Source organism: Pseudochaenichthys georgianus, chromosome 19 (assembly GCF_902827115.2).
Source record: "Pseudochaenichthys georgianus chromosome 19, fPseGeo1.2, whole genome shotgun sequence".
In the NCBI taxonomy this organism is placed as follows: Eukaryota; Metazoa; Chordata; class Actinopteri; order Perciformes; family Channichthyidae; genus Pseudochaenichthys; species Pseudochaenichthys georgianus.
The window spans coordinates 17,217,084-17,237,719 of record NC_047521.1 but is presented as its reverse complement, the minus strand read 5'-3'; the positions used below and the strand labels follow the sequence as shown (position 1 = coordinate 17,237,719).

Here is a 20,636-nt window from a genome sequence, read left to right as displayed (position 1 = left end):
CTGTGAGAGCGTCGCAAAAAAAGTTATGATTAAGTATGTTCCCTGTTCTTTATTTGGATCGTGTGCTTTGTTGGCAGTCTATATCATCAATTCACGGTGATGTTTTAATTATTGTTTATAAAGTAAAGGCTTTTGAGAAATCGGCCGTCTCTGTTTTGGTTATGATGCCTGTTTAACATTTCCTCAGACTTGGTCGATGGTGGAAGGGGTGAATGGGGCCCAGGTTTGGATGTTGGCTCTGAGCTCTTAATTGGAAACGCATGTGCACCACACTGTTGAAAGTTGTATTTTTAAAAAACAGAACAATCCCACAGCACTACTTGACTTCGAAAAAGGTCCTCACAAGCTTATATTTGGTAGGGGAACACTTAAATTGGGTTTGATGTCTCATTGAAGGCTTTGACTTATTTCTCTGGTTGAAAATATTCCATGACCTAATGTTTGGCTTTTACAGCTCGTTTTGTTAAATAAATAAAGAACTCTAGCAACTTGTCTCTATTTGAATGGGCTAAATGAAGAAATGCCTACGTCTGGTTCCACTTAGAGAAATGAGGACAGTTAAGGAGAAAGACTGGAGCTTTTGTGTTCAAACTGTGGGACTGCACTTTAAGGAGGATGTGCTTACAGCTAAAGGAGGGCATTCACAGTTGTACTGTTGCTTTCTGTTTTTAGTTACATTCTTCTCACACTTAATGATTGGTGTTAAGACAAATATTCTTTGTCTCTAAAGAAGAGACTTTTCAGTTGGTGGTTCATTTTCATTTTAGGTTCTGGGAAGACATTTTTGGCACTTTAGTTTGTGATCACATTGATTGCTTGTAGTTGCATAAATCTAAGTGCAGCTGTGCCGAAATGAGCACACTAATGACCGATTAAAACCTGAACCCTGGTGGGCCTTTGAATTCACGCTGCAGAAATCAACCCTCTCAAATATGTGCCCGTTGTTAAAGCAAAAGCCTCTTGTTTGTTTTTAACACAGGTTAATTGCACAACCACTGTTAGCACCCACTCTGAGCCGTTTTATGGCACCGGGGTCTTGCCGTTTCCTCTCCATTACGACGCACTGGAAGGTCACCGTCGGTTAAGCTTCTTGTGAGAGATGCATGAAACCAAATGGATTTCTGTTCCCCCCTTCCTCATCCCCGTCTCCTCTCATTCTAGACATTCCAGGTGTGCAAGTGTGCACTTGAGGGGGGCTGCCATTGTTTTTCCTCCGCACTAGCAGCGGAAGCAAAGAACGCCTCATTCGCTTTGATGAGCGATGTGTTCATGCGTGGGCTTCAATGTCACCCGCCATGAGGCAGCTGTGAAGTCGCAGCTCACGTCTGTGGTGCCATTTACTCAATGATGAAGTGAAGAGATCTCTGTTGGTCCCCCATCCACCTCACATGTACGTACACACCCCCTCTGAGCATGTGTTCCTCCCACCTCAACTTCATTGTGACGGTATGTCACAGCTAATACCAGCATGCATTACATCTCAAGCTCTGTGATCACATTGATAAAGGTTGACTGGGCGATTATGCAGGGCTCTGTCATCAGAGGGATTTGTTAACAGCTGATGGCCCCACCGTGTGTCGCCTTCTTTCTTCTGTTTACTCGAATATGACTTTCACAAGAATATAATTTGTTTGATTGAATTTTCCTCTCAGATACACACGATTGCTGTCGCCCTGGTGAGAAATGGCACAGATTGCTGTATAGGTGACATATTACTGTCCCTGTTGAAGTTAATTTGCCGTCAAATTTGCGACTTAATTTAAGCTGCCAAAGGGAAGACGTGGGGAGTAGATTGTAACTCATAAGTATGCATAGGAAAGAGTGTTGATTAACATTGAGGGCTCGAGAGACAGACTCACTCAATGTGTATCATCTGGCCTCAGAGGCTGGCAGTGGAATTGAATGTGATTTCTTGCATAACGTGTCCTTGCTTTAAGTCCTTGGTTCTAGGCTCGGGAAGAAAGGCAGCACCATTGGCTTGCTTGCTTTTTTGCACGGCTCTTGTTCAGTTGCCCAGGCTCGAGGCGAGCTCTGAGTGAAATCTAAAAGGACTTGTGAAACGTACAGCAGTCTACATATCTGGCAGCATTCTCATGTCAAATTACCGAATGATATTTTGCACAGGACACTTGGTCCGCCTGCCACGTTGCTGTGTCCTGCAGTTAAAAGCAGGCACTTTCATGTGCTCACATGACTCTGGATGGTCTGAGAGCCTTTCAGATTGTAAACAATCATTCATTTAACAAACCATTGTTTTGAACAATCTGCCGACACTAGTAAAGAAACTGATGAATGAAAGGATGATTGTGCATTTCACACAACTGTTGTACATTTTCATTTGATTATTGAAAGATGCCCCTCTCTCATATTTCCCCCGCAGAATGTCTGTGGCAGTAGCATTTATTTGGCACATTCTCAGCATGCTCCCACTCTTGCGGTTGAAGTGTTGCATAGCAACTGGGAAAACAGCTTTAAATATTTTGGTTAAAAAGGTTTAAAGAAAAATAAAGAACAGCCTGCAATTACTGTTCATTTCTCCCGAGTTCATAAGTTTAAGGAGCTGTAGTTTTGGGCCAAGTAATAAATGAAATACCAAATTAGACTTTGTGTTTGCTTGGAAAAACTGAGAAATCGTTTGTCTAGAATATTGCCTGTCCGTATGCCAGTTTGGTTATTCATCTATAGCTATTTTGTTTATCGGATAAAAGCTGGCAGCTGTCTGCACCTTCACTAATTCACAAGTGTTTTGAAACAAAGCTCGCAGTAGTTTTCAGAGTGCAGCTTGGCTCAGTTTTCAAGCCTACCGAGTATATCTGTGACAGCGTGGAACATGTGTAGGTGAGTGCAGATTTGAAGTGATGTGCCTCAGGAAAACGGATGTGGATGGATCGACGGGGATGGGGGCACATGTGGAGAGAGAGAAGGCTGGATGACGCACAGCAGGTGACAGACAGACACTAATAGTAATGGCTCTTATCAGTGCTTCGCTCGCTCCCTCTTTTCACATGGGCTCTGACATCCTCCTCCTACTCCACCCCCTCCATCTAGCAGGGGATGCTGGGAGCTCGCTGGGTTGTGCAGCCCGCTCAGTCGGAAAGAGCCTGCCAAACACCGGTCCCCTCACATATAAATTGCATCATTAACATCGCCTAGATTATTCCAAGCTCTCCCACCGGGTTTATGGCAGCACCGGCTCAACTTAACTATTTGACTCACTGAAGACATTCAGGTTTCCTCAGTGAGCTGTGCTGAGATCTGTGGTGAAATGCGCCAGTTCTATTTTCTCTCAAGGTTTTAAACAAATCCTGAGGAAATATGTTTTTCACTCAGGCTTATAATATAGTCTAATATGCTTTATTTTTCAACTTTAGCTGTCAAAACTTTGGACCTGTGTTGCACAGCAAAGGAAGACGAGTTTCTTTTAGTGTTGGGGCGATTCGGTCAGAATCATGCCGAGTGACATGGCTATAATCAATTCACCTTATTAATAACAATATATTTGTCTTGCTTTATCAGACAAATGCAACATCTATGAACTTTCTCACCCTAAAAATGAGACGATAAAACAATCGCACATATCGTCACAATATTTAAAAATTGCAGATTTCAAAAGTAATTGATCATATCTTGGATTTGTCTGTGTATCCATCATTATGGTAACTGTCTTAAATCCATAACAACATATGAAGCCATTGATATATATATATATAATGAAGTGCTGAAAGAATTAGTGCAGTATTCGATTTGACGACAACAATTAAAGTAATGTATCATGCAATAATGTCAAACAATCAGCAGTGCTGTCTTCTTAAATGTGAAGGTATGCTGCTTTTCTCAGTTTTATATCATTGCAAACAAAAAAACAGTTGGAGGTTTCAGACTCTTGAAACCAATTGATGAATTCAGAAGAAGAAAAATGTATATTGATTGAATATAAACATCTATTTGTGTCAGTTGATAATGATTCCAGTAAACATATACATGATCAAACTAAATGACTGTCCAGCTGTAGATGCTATAAACACAACACCAAATAACTTTAACGCCTACATCCACTTGACCGTATACTGCTAATTGTCTCTTCTCTAAATCATACAAGACAATCTGTGATCTGTTGCACCTCAGAAGGAGGCTCTTAAGCCCAATTGACTTCTGCAGTAGAGCTGGATGGCGCTTCCTCCTCAGATCAGTAGGCAATTAACTCTGTAATTACTATCCGAGGTCAGGGTTAAGCTCTGAGTTAAAGGTTGGAGCACAAACATTTTATATGATCCTCTTACTCTATTATCCTTTCTCACTGCTACAAGGTTTTACCTCATGGGGAGAATACATTACACAAAGCCCCTTGGCAATTACTCCTCAATGAATATCCTCACGGTGTATAGTCCCTATGATTAATCTGGAATCCCCCCTGCCCCTGTCCAACCGCAGACCTTGCTCTGCTTACCACGCAAGTTTCATTTTCACCTGAACAAATGGCTCCTTTAGACAAAAAGTGCAAGGCTTTTACTTTTACTGGCTGCTCGGGAGAAACGGAAAAGAGAGGGAGAGCACAACCTCCTGCAGTAAAAACAGATATTCCAACAAGGGGCAAAAGACAGGGTGGGGTCAGAGTGGTCGGTGGTGGGGTTTTTTTCTTTTTTGGGAGGGGGTGGGATTGCTTAATAGCGTTGAATAAAGGAACATTTATGTTTGTGCTTCGGCCTGTAACAGCCTCAGGAAATAGCTCAGTCTCTTGATCGGGAGCAAATCCTATTAACTTACAGTGCTCTCACTCAGGGTAATGGGCTCCACCTTGAGACTTGGGAGAGCACTTTTCCCTCTGACACATTGATACGGGTGTCTGGAGGGCTTGGCATTGGGTAGTCGAACACTCGGGCAGAGACTAATCAAGTCAAACAATCTGCCCGGGCTGGAGCAACACGGAGTGAGGATGTTGATATCCAGCGAGCTCATTCAACAGGCCCCTTCACACGTTCCTAACCCAATACCAAAGGATCAGTGCACTGGATCAGTTCAAGATCAGGTTATTCGAGCCCCTGAGAATTGTAAAGCGATCCCAGAGCAGCTTTTGCTTTCTCAGGAGTGATCGGAGCTGGCGGCTCTGTTATAGGCTGTAAGTGCCAGGGCCAAAGGGAACTCCTGGGGTCCCCATTAATTTCTGTCCAGCAAATGGTCGGGCTGTGAGACTGTGTGTGTGTGTGTGTGTGTGTGTGTGTGTGTGTGTGTGTGTGTGTGTGTGTGTGTGTGTGTGTGTGTGTGTGTGTGTGTGTGTGTGTTTGTGGAAGAAAGTGAGAAAGAGAAACTCGATTTACAGTGTGTGGGTAACCGCCATCCCCAAAGCCAATTGGTAGAGGAACTCCAATATCTTTTAGTGAAAACATTGGGCACCTCTAGTTTATTATTTTCTGTCAGGAATCTGATGTTTCAAACACTGCTGCCGTTAGTTTAAAGCTGCCACATACTGTTATTAGCCTTCTGCGAGAACCTTGGGAGAAATGGGATCTCTCTATCAAAGCATAAATACTCCAATTAAGAGACTGAACCAGATAAAAAGTTGCCTTTGTGGGTGGCAACAGACTTCTCCTCGGCTAAAAAGCAGCAATGTGCACATCACACATGTTTTTGTGTGTTTGCAGTCTTTGAAACCCTCATTTAAATGTGTCCTAAACATGACCACGTTTGATGCTATGCCTCTCCACTGATGGATCGCCTCAGTCTGGACCCCGCTCATAAATCCATGTGCAATGGCACGTTCCTCTCCTTTCACTATTACCCCTTGTGCCTGCTGTCATCCGGCTGTCTTATGTCTGCAGAGTTACAGTGTGCACCTGTCAAATAGAATGTATGGCAAGCAATTTGTTGTGTACCTGGGGAGTTGCAGTTTCTTGAGAACTTTTTTTCTTCTATTTGTTGCACATTATACGGGATGTTTCTTTTTCAGCATTAGTGGCCACGAGTGAAAATTGGTTTTGTGTTCTGTTGGAGTGATTGGAATGCTTTTTCTTAGTTCCTGATTGATTTCCGAGGTACATGGTTTTCTCTGGGCAGCAGCAGTAGTTGACTTGCGATGAGCTGTCACCAGCTTTGATTAATACAATAAAAGGAAATGAATGCACAGCAATTAGATGTTTGTTCCGTCTCATTGTTGCACGACTGCGCCTCTGCTGCTGCTGCTTGTGCTCTCAGCTAGGATTATCGCCCCTAAGAGGGGGAAGCATTACAAAATGACAGCCTCTCATGTCGAACAAGTCAAGCTGATTCAGTGAATATTGAAGAGCTTCCCACCACATGTTCTCCTGCATGTTAAGGGAGCAGCGTTAACCTTGTTTTGATTTGCATCTCCTTTGCAATTAAGATAATATGTCGTAATTAGAATTTTAATGTACCGCTGTGAGATTTCTGATAATTATACAGAATTCTCCGCGGTGATTTTCTCTTGCCTGCTTGTCTTCACAGATGAATTCATGGCTGATTACATCACTGCTCTAATCAGATTTGAGTTACATTGTAAGATATCTTCCCACATGTCTCTGTCAAGCTGAGTTACTCAGCGTAACTGTGAAACCGTTAATGTGACAGCACATATGTTCGATAGGGAGTTTACAAATTGTTCTTTCACAAGCAGCAAGTTGCTTTACAACAACAGACGGAAAGCTGAGCTGGAACGTCACTCAGCTAGACCCATATCATTAAGTGTAAAGGTTGGTTACTTAAATAAAGAAATGATGTCTTGTGCTGTGTCTGAAATCACTCATGCACTGCTCTTTACATAAGCAATCTGCAGTTATTCTTGCACTCATTGTGAGTCGTAAATGTGGGACAGCAACGACAGGTGCAGTGTCACATCACATCTAGCAATGGCTCTCTGCTGTATAACTGCTACTTCTCGCTAAGCAGTGAAAGCATCATATTTTATGCCATATGGGGGCACTATATGTTGCAAAACTTTTACAATATGGACACTTTAACTGTACAAGTTTGGCAGAAGTAACCATAATGGCATATACTGTAAGAAGGGATTTTGGAGTGCAGTGCACTTTCTCGGGTCCTTAACAATATACCCAGCAAATATGAAGTCGGTCAAAGTAAGATCAATTGTTTGTCAAGTAAAGACACCAAAGTTGTTTACTTTCTTATAATTACAAATATCATACTCCATGCTTTCAGCTGTGAGCCGGACCCTGTTTACAGGCACTATATTCAAGGTGATGCCATAGATAATACAAATATTAGCTTGTTTACTAAATTGATTGAATTGATTGCCGTTAGTTGGCATCGTCAGTGTAAATAGGACCTCATGAAACGGATCAACATTTCTGAAAAGTTTAGGGGTGGTTGTTCATTCAGTATTTCCTCAGTCCGATAATAATTTATTGAATGAATTACAGGTTTAATTGGTGGTGGTTTAGTAGGTCAGGCATTTGAATATGGATGTGAAGGTTTTCCTGCTCAGATTAGTCTATACAGCCCCCAGTGCAACACAGGGCTAATTCCACATGATGCATATTTCATCAGTACGCGTAACCTCAATGCATTAACTATGGTTGTTTGTTCTCTGCCTGCCCGTGTTTTTTCCATGCTGCTTGTTTTAATTCAGCTCGAGACGGCAGCCAATATTCCCCTTGGCCTTTTCACTACAACTGTACAAACTAGTCAATATTGGCAGGAGAATATTTTCATGCCCTAAGTTTCCACAGTATCTACACTGGAGGACGATAACACGGGCCGGGGTAAATGAACAGAGATCTGCAAAGGAAAACTAAACCTGAGACCTCCTTTTGTGGTGCGCAATTGGCCACCACAAAGGAATTAATGACGGATCCTTCCAGCATAATTAGACAATTATGCTGGGCAGATGGGGCACTGCTTTAACTAGGACACATTGTGCTACCTCTCCAGACTCTCCACAACAAAAGGCAAACCAGTGTGACAGCCTCTTCAGCAGTGAGTGGGAGGGAGAGTGAAAGAAAGAAAATGGAGAGAGAGTAGAGGAGACCCAGCAAAAAAAGCTGGGTCTGTCACTAAGCCATTCCTCCACTCGATATGTTACCACAGAAAGAAATGTATGGTGTAAACATTGCGTGGATCACAGCTCCTGGGAGGTGAATCACTGCAGTGTAATGAGGTTGGTTTACATGCTGCTTCTCAGCTTCCCACCCAGGCTAACTCGATACTTAAACCCCCTAATTAAAGAGAATCGGCCACTCGATAATTGATCACATCGGATGCCTCGGCATACGCCATCACTGTAAGGCTTCATGCCACTGTTTATTAGAGCTGTCTGCCGGCTTTGTCTCCTGGGAGGGCAGAGAGAACAGAAGTGATGGAGGGGAGGGGTAGGTAGGGATGAAACAAAGGTAAACATGTTAAGAAATGAAATCTCCCTCCTTGAAAGCTGCTGTTTAAGTAGCAGGGGGACTGGCAGCATGATATCACATATCTGTTTCTGTCTCACGGGTCTTATAGGCACCTCAGCAGCACATGTCATGTGATGGTCGCATTACTTCCTCCATCAAAGTTATTCAAGGGGGCATTAAACAATCTATGACCTTAAGTAGGAAGTGAAAATCAATGCACAAAAGAAAATGGATAACCTGCTGACTTTTTAAATCTAATTCCAGATGGTGGTTAGGCAGCTACAGGTACTTTTTTATAAAAGAAAAACAAACATTTAATTACATTTTAAAAAAGTGTAATTGGCAGTGGTTTTCCAAAGTTTCAGTTTGATTAACCGCCATCGATGAATGTCTTGTATCAGCGGGGTATATTCATTTCTTAATTGACTAACTGCTCAATAGTAGACAAGGAAAATGTGTATATTGTGTCATATCAGAATGTGGTATTAAAGTGAGACAACACTTCTGGTGCAGCTCATTGTAGCGTGTTGCTAAAATCAATTATGGTTTGCGTGTTTTAAAACAGATTAAGGTAGAAACATAATATCTATAAAAGTGATTTTTACTAGTTGCTTGGTTTTCTTGAACGGGTGAAAAATATGAATTTTAATTAATGTCTCACAAAAATACATACTTGACATTTAAGATATTTTTTCATATGTAGTTGAGGTGGGAATCTTTGCTCCTATGCATACATCAACACATTGTATAACAACAATGAAGGTGTACGCAACGTTTTCTTACTCATGCCACCCCCACCCTGCTGCTACGTTGCACTTGTCTCTGGTCAGATGGTTATTATTGACCTGTGTTATCTTAACCACTGAGCTCCATCACTGTGTTTTGAAGCAGGCGGACAGGAAGTGACTGGACTGACTATTGAGCATCTTCAGGACCTCTGCCTTATTGATTTCCTCTGAGTCCCTGTGGTGTAGGGTAATTTGCTGAGTTTGAAAAATTGATTTATGGAAAGTAAATGTATCATCAAGGCTAGGGCTGGTATCTGGAGAGAAGTAGATTAACAATGAGCAGACATAGTGCTGCTGGATGGGGGAAAACACATACAGTAGCATATTTGTGGTAAATAGGTCTGGAGTAAATACCCAGAGTACACCTGCAGAGCAGACAGCAGGTTATTATAGACGAACCTGAGCAGGTGTGGAGGAGCCGAGGAAGATGTACGACTCCAGTCAGTCTGTTGAGCTCATTTTCTTCTGAAGGGTTTTTGCTGCTTTTGTTCACTTGATTTTACTTCTTTAAAACACCACCGTTGCCATCAGTACAGCAGTGCAGTATCATGCTGCTTAACTGCACCAAAATCATTAATTGAGTCATTTAAAAAATCATGCTTGTTAAGAATTAACATTAAGCATTTGTGCCGTGGCATTATCAGCATGTCAAAGAGTGTGTACAATGTAAAGGCAAATGGCTATAATTAAGGCTTATTCATTAATATGAGTTTTTGAGTCGCCATTATTAGATTTGTTCTATAAGTTACATCTCATTTATATGTATGAGCTTTACAGCAACCTGACCCTGACCTGAGGCAAATAATTACAGTTTTCCCCAGCTAGACATTTTACACAGAACGATCTGATCACTCTGTCATGTCTACATTGGCAGCGACCCATTTGGCCACGCACCAAAGAGAAACATATTATTACAAAGTGGGTGTAACTTCCTTATGCCAATCACAAAGTGCTGGTTTGGCATTTCTGAATTCCTGTGGCTGGCAGCTGGCAGTGATTTCTCTGACAACCTTTTTTTAAAGAAGCCGGCTGGGGCTTTCCCATCATCAACAATTATTTTAAAAGGATCTTTAGACATGCACACTGACAGTATGTACAGTGCCTTCACACTGTGACACGAACACATGTGATACCTGACGGGATGCTTTGTGAAACCATGATACATTGTTCTTGGCACTTTGCATTGGTAAATAAGGCAGACGAAATGTTAGAAAAAACAAATAAATACAAATAATGAAGTCCAATACAACATGGCAAACTACACAATTAAGTTCAGTTAACACCTCTTTAATAGTGTTTGTTATAATTAAAACAAAATAACACTTGCTCTCCCACGGCTGCAAATGATCTAACTCTCGAAATATAATTATTAAATATAATTGTAATTATAGCCTGCATGTTTAATACATTCATAATACATTTAATCTGCATCTGATTCAGCATCCGTATTGATTATAAGAAAATTAACAGAATGTTTGTCTTTTAATTAAGCTAGTAACAAGCTAGCCCTGCTAACTACAGTAGTAATCCCTTATTTTTCAAAGTTTGGTATGTGTTATATATCCTCATAGTTGTTGACAAACCACAAACATCTCCCTGCTGCAGTAAATATAATTACTAGAGCATCCAATGTGTACTTACTCAGAAAAAAGTCCCAATAAATGCACTACTTGCTCCTACTGTAATTGAGTAATATGTGCAACTTGATACCAATTGGCTTATTTTTAAAGATTTACGTTTTATTAGGAACCAATGGACTTTGGATTTGGGCCATAGACAAATATGGAATAACATCAGACTTATCCTTTTAATAAGTCCATAAATAAGTTCCTGGATATGCACCAAACCCTGATTACTTGTTCCCTGGCTCTTCGACCAACTTTGGACCAAAAATCTGTAAATATGATTTTTGAGATATACTGTAAAATGGCACAGCAATGGCAAAAAAACATTCTGCCCCGAAAAGAAAAATGATTACAAGCTGAAATTGCTATGCATTTATTTAGTATGTATTGTATTGGATTCAATTGGAATATACATTAAAGTATATTTTTATATCTGGTTATTATTTGTTAAACTAAGGGTCGGTTTCTTTTCTTTAAATATATTTTCTTTCTCTTCGAAAGGCTGCTCTATGACGATACATTTATCCTGAAAGAGGCTAGCATGTCAGCGATTAGCCTGTGGCATTATTACACTAACAATATATTCATGCTGTGAGGATTGGAAGCCGCAACTATTAGTCTTATGGTTATAGTTGATGTTGCAGCGATTTTCTTATACACACACTTGGTTTATCCTGAAGTGTATAATACCATAGCAACATTCATAGCTGCTTATTTAGTCTTTCTGCAGGGGCAACAAAGTGAAGTTAAGTTTATTGAACTTGGTATCCTTTTGCACTCATTGGTTTCCATTTCAAGGGTGTGAGAGAGACACAGCACTTCGCCCTGGCTTTGAGAAGATCCTCGGAGCCGTGTTATTGTAGTGGTGACCTTGACTCTTCTCTAAAAGCCTTCTGTCAGTGGACATTCTTACAGGCAAGCAGCCTTGTAGTGTTGGCTGAAAACTCATTGCATTTGCTTCACCAAAGCTCACAGGGCAGGAGGAGGCAGGTGCTGCACTGAAATTGGTTTTCTTTTAAAGTAAAGTGTGCTTCACAAAGAATGGCTCTCTCTAAACAGCCTCTGTAATCAGAATGAGATACACAATAGGGTTTCACTGGAATTAAGAAGTCTGTTTACAATGTGCGAAACAAACATGCAGCATGAATTGGATTCTGATACTAGACGGTATATATCTACGTTAGACTGCTCAGATGGTGATTGGCGGCCATTCCAGTACATATTCACTGTGGGATGGAAGTTAGGTGAATCAGTTTTGGCCCACGATCAGCGTTTTAAAGATTATTATGAGTACGTGATTTCATGGAAAAAATAGACCGAATGAGATCGAATTTGTTTTGTTGGCAGAAGGGGAGGCCTCTTGGCACACAGAACAATATCTAAATAGAAATCACATTTTTCACTCAAAGTTAGATTTAACTGGAGTGCATTGTCCTCCTTTCTGGCTCCGAAACGTTGCTGTCTAGAAATGTGAAAGTTGCAGCCGCAGAGTTTCGGTGTATTAACATTATTGGCACGCAGGGTGTTATATCTGGCAAGGAGAATCCATTTTGAGAGGGTTTGGAAATACTATATGCAAAGAGCATCTGTCACAGACCCGAGTTCCTTTCTCTTAACCGGCAAAGCATTAAATAGGTCAGTAATATTTCCCTTCTTTTTCGGTGGGATTTGTAAAACGCACAGGATACAGCACCAGATAATTAGCATGGATGGAATCCAGGGCATTAATGGTAACCAGGCAGAGTCGAGTGACATTGTTATTGCAGCCGTTCCCAGGAAAGTGAGGGGAGCTGAACATTTATATTTGATTTATAGCTGGGTTTGAATTTATGTTTCAACTCTCAATAGGAAAGTAAGTGATCTTCGCATGGCTTCTCACAAGTGAGGGCCCCACAGCATCTGGTGCTGGAAACATCTCCGTATCAAAGTTCCTTTTACTTTCTCTTTGCACTGCTCAACCACCAAGAATTTACACCTGTAGGGGATATAGTATTACTATGTTTATTGGACTGGATTCAAGTCTGAGCCTTGGGAAATTATCAGATGAGTTTAATAAGCTGCTCTTTGTGTGGAGCAACAAGTTACTCGACACACTTTGCTTTTGTTGTATACGATCTGATGACCTGCTATCTGCTTATACTCATAGCCGTGATTGCAAAGATGGAGCCAAGTCATTATTTACTTTGGTTTATTGTGCACTAAATGCTGACTGATAGCTTAAGTGTCGGCTCAGCATTGCAAGCAGTATGGCTCTGATATAAAGATCTTTGATTTGCTCTGCTCAAGTGCTGTTATTTATTGGGAGTTATTTTCCAACAGCTCGTTGACGCGAGCAGAAATATACAGCTCACTGTCACCATGAGTGTGCTTTTGAATCCTTGAAACATCGTATCTCCACGTTATTATCCGCTTGAAGTGATGATACGAATACCATTCTTTACGGTTTGGTAATAACTGCCTTATTTTTCATAGGGACGCGTAGCATTATTTATCACTGGCAGTGTTCATGTGGATTAATGATGCATAACTCTGTCAGACTTGTCTGGCATACAGCAGCAGCTGAAGGTATCTGGAAGGTTATCAGAGCAATAAATCCCAAGTTTTCCGCCGTTGTTTGTCACGATGCACTGCAGCAGCCAGCAGTTATGACGGTTCCAGCTTCCCCCTCCCCCCTACCTCCCTCAGCAAGCCGTCAGAAAAATAACACAACTTGTTTAAGCTGCCAGTTGATACGGTGGAATTTGATCGCGCCACCTCAAAGTTCAAAGCGAGCAACTGTTCTGAAATCTCCTCCTTATTACGTCGACTCTGTCTGCTTCCAGCCGGATGATGGGGTGTAGATAAGGAGCGCGCCTCACACTCTCTCCACCTCTGATGTGCGTTCTTGGCAATGAGCACAGAAGCACAGTCTGTTCAGTCTTGCATTTTAACTGTTTTTTCAATTGCCGTCATCATATTCTGTTATGTCTATAAACTGAAAATTAAATTAGGTGTGCAGACTGTTACACAAGTTCAATCTATACCCGCCCAGCAGCAGTATTTCTTTCATCATGGCTTATTTTCTCCGTTTAATTTATCGGATAAATTGGCCCTTTAACTTGGCAAACAGGAGGAAGCCATCCATGCATTGTCCGTGATTCGGGCAGAGGGGAAGATTCAGTCTATTAGTGCAATGATAGGGCCTTTACTGCGGTGAGCTCACTGATTGAATGGCATCCTTCTCAAGGTCAGGCCAGAGCTAAGAGCTATTTTCTGCTTACCTGTGCAGCCAGCCGGCCACAGAATCTGCACACAAACTGCCTTTACACCGGCGCGCTTAGTAAGCGGAGAGGCTCATCACTGATATTTCCATCTGGTAACATGAAGAGAAACCTCTTTGCCTGCAGAAAAGGACACAAAGGCATGAGTAATATGATAAGTGGGATCTTGCTACAGTGCGTAAAGACATTAGGAATGTTGTTTTTTTCGATCTGCGCCAAGGGCCGAATCATATCCTCCCATTGTGTTCCTGTCAAAGTAAACCAGTGTGTTGGATGTGAATCAGTTTACAGGGAACGTGCAGACGGGGTCAGGGGTCAAACTGGGAGCACAGCAGTTTTTTGTGTGTGATGAATTTGAGGAAACGCAAGCTAAAATAATGATACATGACCATTACATCGTTTTATAAGCTGCTTATGTTCCGGGACCTACTTTATATACGTCTGAATTACTGCTAAACAATCTATAAGTGTGTCAGTGACCCGCTAATGGATATACTGGGAGATTAGTGTTAATAATGCGATGGACGGTTAATGTTTTTGGTCATAATTTAGCTGATGGTAAATTATATGAAAAAATTGCAGTCGTAACACTCATTAGAGCCCACTTCCTCAAAGCAGCTAATGTTATGAAGTGAATTTTCCGCACTGCCACATTGAATTTAGACAGGCTTGACCTGTGCTAAGCCCTCAACCGGGGCTGTCATTTGGCGTATGTTAAAAAAAATCTCTTCGGTAACACCCGCACTGTCACCGTATCCACAAGGGGTGGGGGGTTTGGGGTGCCACCTTCGCGAGATCAAAGCACCGTGACAATCCGCCATGATGCATACAAGATGGCGGTGGGGTGGCAGAACTGATTCACCTGTGCAGGGGCCGAACACAGATGCCCCCCCCCCCCCCCCCCCCCCCACCAGCTGGAGCCCACAGACGGGATTAGAGGCTTTATCTGCAAAGGTCCCTCATCATCTCTCTGCCTGAACCTTGGATTGCGACAACCCCCGCAAACACAAACGCCACTTTATGATCACTTTAATAACACCCTCATTCTCATGCACACTCGGTAAATCAGCTCATGAGCTTTTATAGCCGCCATTGTCTCAGATAAATAGGACAACCCGGTAGTCTGGGACACGCAGCCATGGATCTGGTGTGGAGGCATTTTCTCTCACAAAGGTATCAATGTATGGCCCACCATTGAGAAGCTGCTGTATCCTAGCTCAGCCCCTCATGCCTGCCAGGTAAACCCGTCTGCCTCTTTGCTGCTGCGATAGGGGAGTTTGGCTCTGACTGACTGAAACAACATCACCTTGTTTATCCTGTAAATAATTCACCCCTCCCGGGCAACAGAAACAAAATCAAGGTTGTGTGTTTAACAAGGGAGTCGGGGAATGAAAAGGCGCCAAGAAGAAGAAGAAAAAAATCAGGTGTTTCCTTTTTAGATAAACTTGCCGCCTGGGGAAAAGCGACACATCCCTGATTCCTATGCAGTGCGAAGATGCTGCAGTGAGATGTGTTATAGGAGGTGTGTGTGTGGTGGGAAGGTTTATTTTGTGTGCTCACTGAACTTGGCCTTTGATAGCTCTCTGAAGAGGCTGCAGAGATACTGCCTGGGCCATTCTTGTCATGTTTAACATCAGAACCTATGGAGTGTGTCAGGGTGTCATCGAGTTAGATGCTTATCGTGGCGGGATGTTTCTGGGAGCTGTCGCCCCCCGCCCACCGCCCTGTCTGTGACACACATGTGTATCGAGACATACAAGCTGCCTACGTTTGTTTTTGGTGTTTTGTGGTGTCTACCACCGCTCCCCTGGGGTGGTGTACCAGTGTCAAGTATGGACAGACTGTATATTTCCTTTTCACTTGTAGCTTCCATCTCCTTTTTATGTTGTGGGTTTTAAACATGGCATGGTGACTCATTTGTTATTCTATTGCTCTTTAATATGACACATTGCCTACATAATAAAATAATAGGTGGCATTTGTCAATGTTCCTGTTTACAATAGATAGAAGATTAAAAAAAATAGAAAGTTGTGCTACAATCACCAGGACCGAGTTATTCTTGAGTCTTACATATGTAAAATATAAATAAATACATTGACCGTGCCCTCGTGGCCTTCCCTTATTTTCTCACCAAAAGCGATGGATCCAATTATTGTCACGCAATGACACAGTGTCTGTCTCTGCGTCTTGTATGGTAGGCAAACCACATGCATCTCATTGTTTCTTCTTCCTACAGTACCTCCAACAGGTCCTGTGAACCTTACACTTAGCATGCCCCCCCCCCCCCCCTCCACATTTCTAGTGGCTGACATGCATACTGTAACACAAATTCCATCAGCAATGAAAAGCCATCTTCAAAGTTACTGCTTCTCCGTTAATGATGATAACATGTTGTGGTCTCAAGTCTATTTACATAACACTAGTTGATAGAAACACAAATCGATTTGCATTAGCAAAATCATTTGAATGCAAAATAACTAACTAATGGGAAATGTATCCTGTCGCACTGACGAAAATACTTATTATTTACTCGGTATGAATAAAACCCATGACCACTTTCAAGGTTCCATGAAATTCTATAATTTCTTCCTTAATTTGATTTAATTCCCATATAAATGTGGTAAGATGTAGCACGGTGAAGGATCACAGTGTAAACCAATGGGATATAAACATCAGGTTGGGCTGGTCTTCTTTGTTATACCTACTAATGCGACAAAAGGTCCTTCTCTAGTCAGAGCGGAGCACGACTCCTGACATTTTCCTGTGTGATTTTTTATTTTATTTTTACTGTTGTATTTCTTGTTAAGTGTTTTTCTTGTATGTACAGCACTTTGGCTCGACGAAAAATCGTTTGAAAAAAATGTGCTATATAAATAAAACTTCATTTGATCACTGTAATGTAATTGATATCTAGGAAGAAACAGTTTTCCTATAAGTTCAAGTCCCCATTTCATGGGATCTTTGAAACTTAGAGTGAGTCCCCACAGTTGATGTTTATAATAAAGTCTAATTCTTAAGTACAACAAAAGGAAATGAGTCCTTATCCAAACACATGCTTATTGCACAGTACATTTAAATATCATAAAAGCATCAGTCAGTTTCACATTGTCCTGCAGCCAGAGCCTAAAGCGGCGTGACAACTGTGAAACAAGCATTACAAAAGGAGACTTGAGTAGTGATACACAAGCCTCCCCTGGTGTGTCAGCAAGGGACGAGCCAGGCGCTGATCAGAAGACAACAAGGATCTGGATATTTGAAGCTGATATTGGGCCGGATTCCCATTGGGCTTCATGCTATGCCTTCCCTTTGAGTGTTGATTGCAGAGAGGAGAATGTGGTTGACTGATCTGAAAGGAAATGACTGGAGAGAGAGCTTATCCATGCCTTTGACTGATAATCAGCTCATTATCGCGTTGATCATTTGCAGCTCTCCCTCTCGCCTGCTCTCTATTCTTTTAGCTGTGTCACTGAAGCAGAGCACAGAGACTTTTAATGGCTTGGCAGGGAGCCCGCTGTGGTGAGGTGGGGTTAAAACAAGCATGCTAGCCCTGGCTACTCTCCACTTTTACACAGTACAGGTCCCCACCCCACTTATCAACCCTCCCAGGGAAGAGAAAAAATTAAAGAAAAACAACAACAGCGACAACAACATATGCAACCCCTACTTGAGCGTTGCCCTAGCACCCCAACATGGCTAACTGTGCATGAAATTGAACTGATTGGAGTTATTGACCAGAAGGCTCCAGCCCCTGAGAGGACGGGGAGTATGGTGCTGATGGGGGGGGGGGGCTACTGTGTTACCTGATTGAGTGAAATATCCTCTGGCCGGTTGCTTTGATGCACTGCACTTTACAGGAAAGAGTGATTTAATGGAAGCTGCCAGACCTCATCAATGTCAGCTCGTAGTGAGGGCCCTCTGCTCCGCCGTGCTTTATATGAAAGCGCTCGCCATGACAGGTCCTGATGGACAGATGTTTGCTAGTTTGTTTTAACTGCACTGTAAAAAGAAACACAGTATCATCCTCCACCTCTGGCTCTAAAAGACAGGCTGTGCAGCGAGAAGAGGCTGTTACAGGCCACCCCGTGCAGAACCCTCTATTTTAGTCCTCTATAAATAGCCCTATTGCATTTTCGCCGGGTTGATAAGCCTATAATTAATGTGACCATCATTAGGCACGGACATGTTCTTCTCAAGAGGACCCCGCTGGTGAGGTGAAGCGAGGAGAATGGAGACTTCTCCGCTGTCCTTGTTTCATAGATGAACCGAGCAGTGTGAGAGTGTGGAAACCGGAGTTACGGCCAGCCTGCTTCCTGATGATGTGCAGAAGGGGCCGCCGCTTTGTTGTCGAACTGCGGGATAACACGGTGTCATCTATCAACACTCCACAGAAGCCCACTGTGCAGCGTCTTCAGTGGAGCTGAATTGCATCGGAATTGCATCATTAATGGAGCAGAAATGATTCCCAGCGACTCAGAGAGAATACATTGACCCCTGGGGGAGGCTAGAAACAAGACAATGTTTTTACAGGAGGAATATCTAACTAGAGGTCCCATTACCACTTCATCAATATACAGCAGCAAGTGAGCGGGGAGACTGCAGAAGGGAGGGGAAAGGAAGTAGAAGAGGGAATGTAATAGCTTATAGTGCTAATGGCGGTCTGAGCGCTCAAGTCCCAAACATTCAGCCGCCTCATCTCATCTGGGCTGTGTAATTGCCCTCCTGGAAGCTGCCACGTGGAGCGGCTGCCTCTGTAGTGAAGAGTGGCAGCTGCTGGATGTTGAGGAGCGGGCCTAGGTCAGCTCCCCAAGTGGGGCTCCTTGCTACCACGAGATGTCATAATTAATAGCTTCCTAGGGGCCCTGGGGCCAGTGCTGGGCGGGCATGTGGGTGAGATTATTCGGGTAAATGGAAGCCAAACAGAAAGAGACACCAGACTTATTCTCCACTTAACATAATGTATACTGATCACTTTGCCTTTAGCGAGTACGCCTTCGCAGCGTCTTACCCCCTTGCTTTTCAGGGAGATTCTTTCCCCCGCTTGTTTATATTGGGTTTCCCTTCTGTATCTAAACGTACCTAGAGATATGATGCTGTGGTGTATCATGGGAATTTATTAATCTCTGGGGACCGGCGTTCTCCCTAGTTAAGTAAATATACATGAGCTGCTGTGCAAGATACAAGCTCTCAGCACCTTCTGAAAAATCTGTTACTTCAGCTTCCCTTTTCCTTCCCATCCTCCTCCTCCTCCTCTCTCTCTCTCTCTCTCTCTCTCTCTCTCTCTCTCTCTCTCTCTCTCTCTCTCTCTCTCTCTCTTTCTTTAACATGCCGCCTGGGGGCAAATCTCGTCTCATCTGCTGCTTAATTTCACTGGAGCGGCCCTCAGTAATGAAGCACCTTGATGTACATTTGCCAATTTCTGCCTCTGCCACTGTGGTATAATTGGGATGTGACTAAGCATGAATACCCAGCGCAGGGTTGGTTGACCTCTCGGCAACCCCGCGTATAGTGCTTTTGTCATAATGGAGGTATTATCTCACGTAATCTGGGAATGGAGAGGGATTGTCTGCTGGGTGGCAGGGATGAAAATGAATTGATATAACTCCCTGCTCCTGTGCACCACAGAGGAGGGGAAAAAGGGGGGGAAAACCCTGCAAGATACATTATTTTCCACGCTCATGATGAAGACATTTTCTTCTTATCTATTTGCTGCTTTGTGTTTATTGGAGTAGGAGAGCAGCTTCTGGTAAAAGCAGGGGTGGGTTTTTCAGGAAGGGAGGGCGTTTTGATGCTGTGGCAGCAAAGAGGATTTCTGTGCGTGTGTGTGTGTCAGCCTTTTCCCCGTGTGGGTGTACTCATGCACATGTTAGTGTGTGTCTGTTAATGACCCTGTAAAATGACAGCTGAGCTGGCAGTGAGAGTACAGCCGACGGTCAGAGGCACAGAGGGAGAGGAGGTGGAGGATGCAGGAGGGTTCAGATGGAGGTGGGAGGGGGGGGGTGGTATGGTTCCTAGGTCGGTAGCTCTACTGTGATTCACCATGTTGTCATCAGAGGGACGGGGGCCCTTAGTGGCCCTCTCTATTCCCACCTGAGAGGCCTGCAAATGGAGGGGCCGCGCTGTCATTATTTACAGCCCGCAGCTCCTAACCTTGGATTCGGAGCTCATCACGACGAAGAGAAAATCAGATAGGACTTGACGTGTACCCGAGCCAGTGACCTTGATAAGTGTGAGGTGCCTGCAGCAAGAGGTTAGGGAAGAAGAGCTTGCTTCTGTCGGCTTTCGCTGAGGATTTGCACATGCGTGTTTGTGTAGTTCAGCCAAGTGGGGAGCACAGCTGAAATGACTGAGCCATGACTCAAGGTGACACGTGACAGGACCTACTCATGGGCCAAAATACAGCTGGCTTATATGGCATTATTACTGTACAATGTGTTGCCTCTAGGGCTAAGAAATTAGCAAAGTCATGTATAAGTAAATGGCCATAAAATCTATTAACTTTTACATCAAGTAAATAATCAAGCTGGTTACAGCAACTGCTAAACTAAACATACTTTTTTGTCAGTCTTATATCACTTTAATACTTTTAGATTTTTAACAGCTTGT

At 42.9% G+C, this 20,636-nt stretch overlaps 1 protein-coding gene across 2 annotated transcripts in view; it reads left to right on the top strand.

The window, feature by feature from the left end:
• The window catches only part of LOC117465257 (adenosine kinase-like), a 99,093-nt gene that overhangs the window by 18,649 nt on the left and 59,808 nt on the right, over window positions 1-20,636 (top strand). The window lies entirely within an intron of this gene.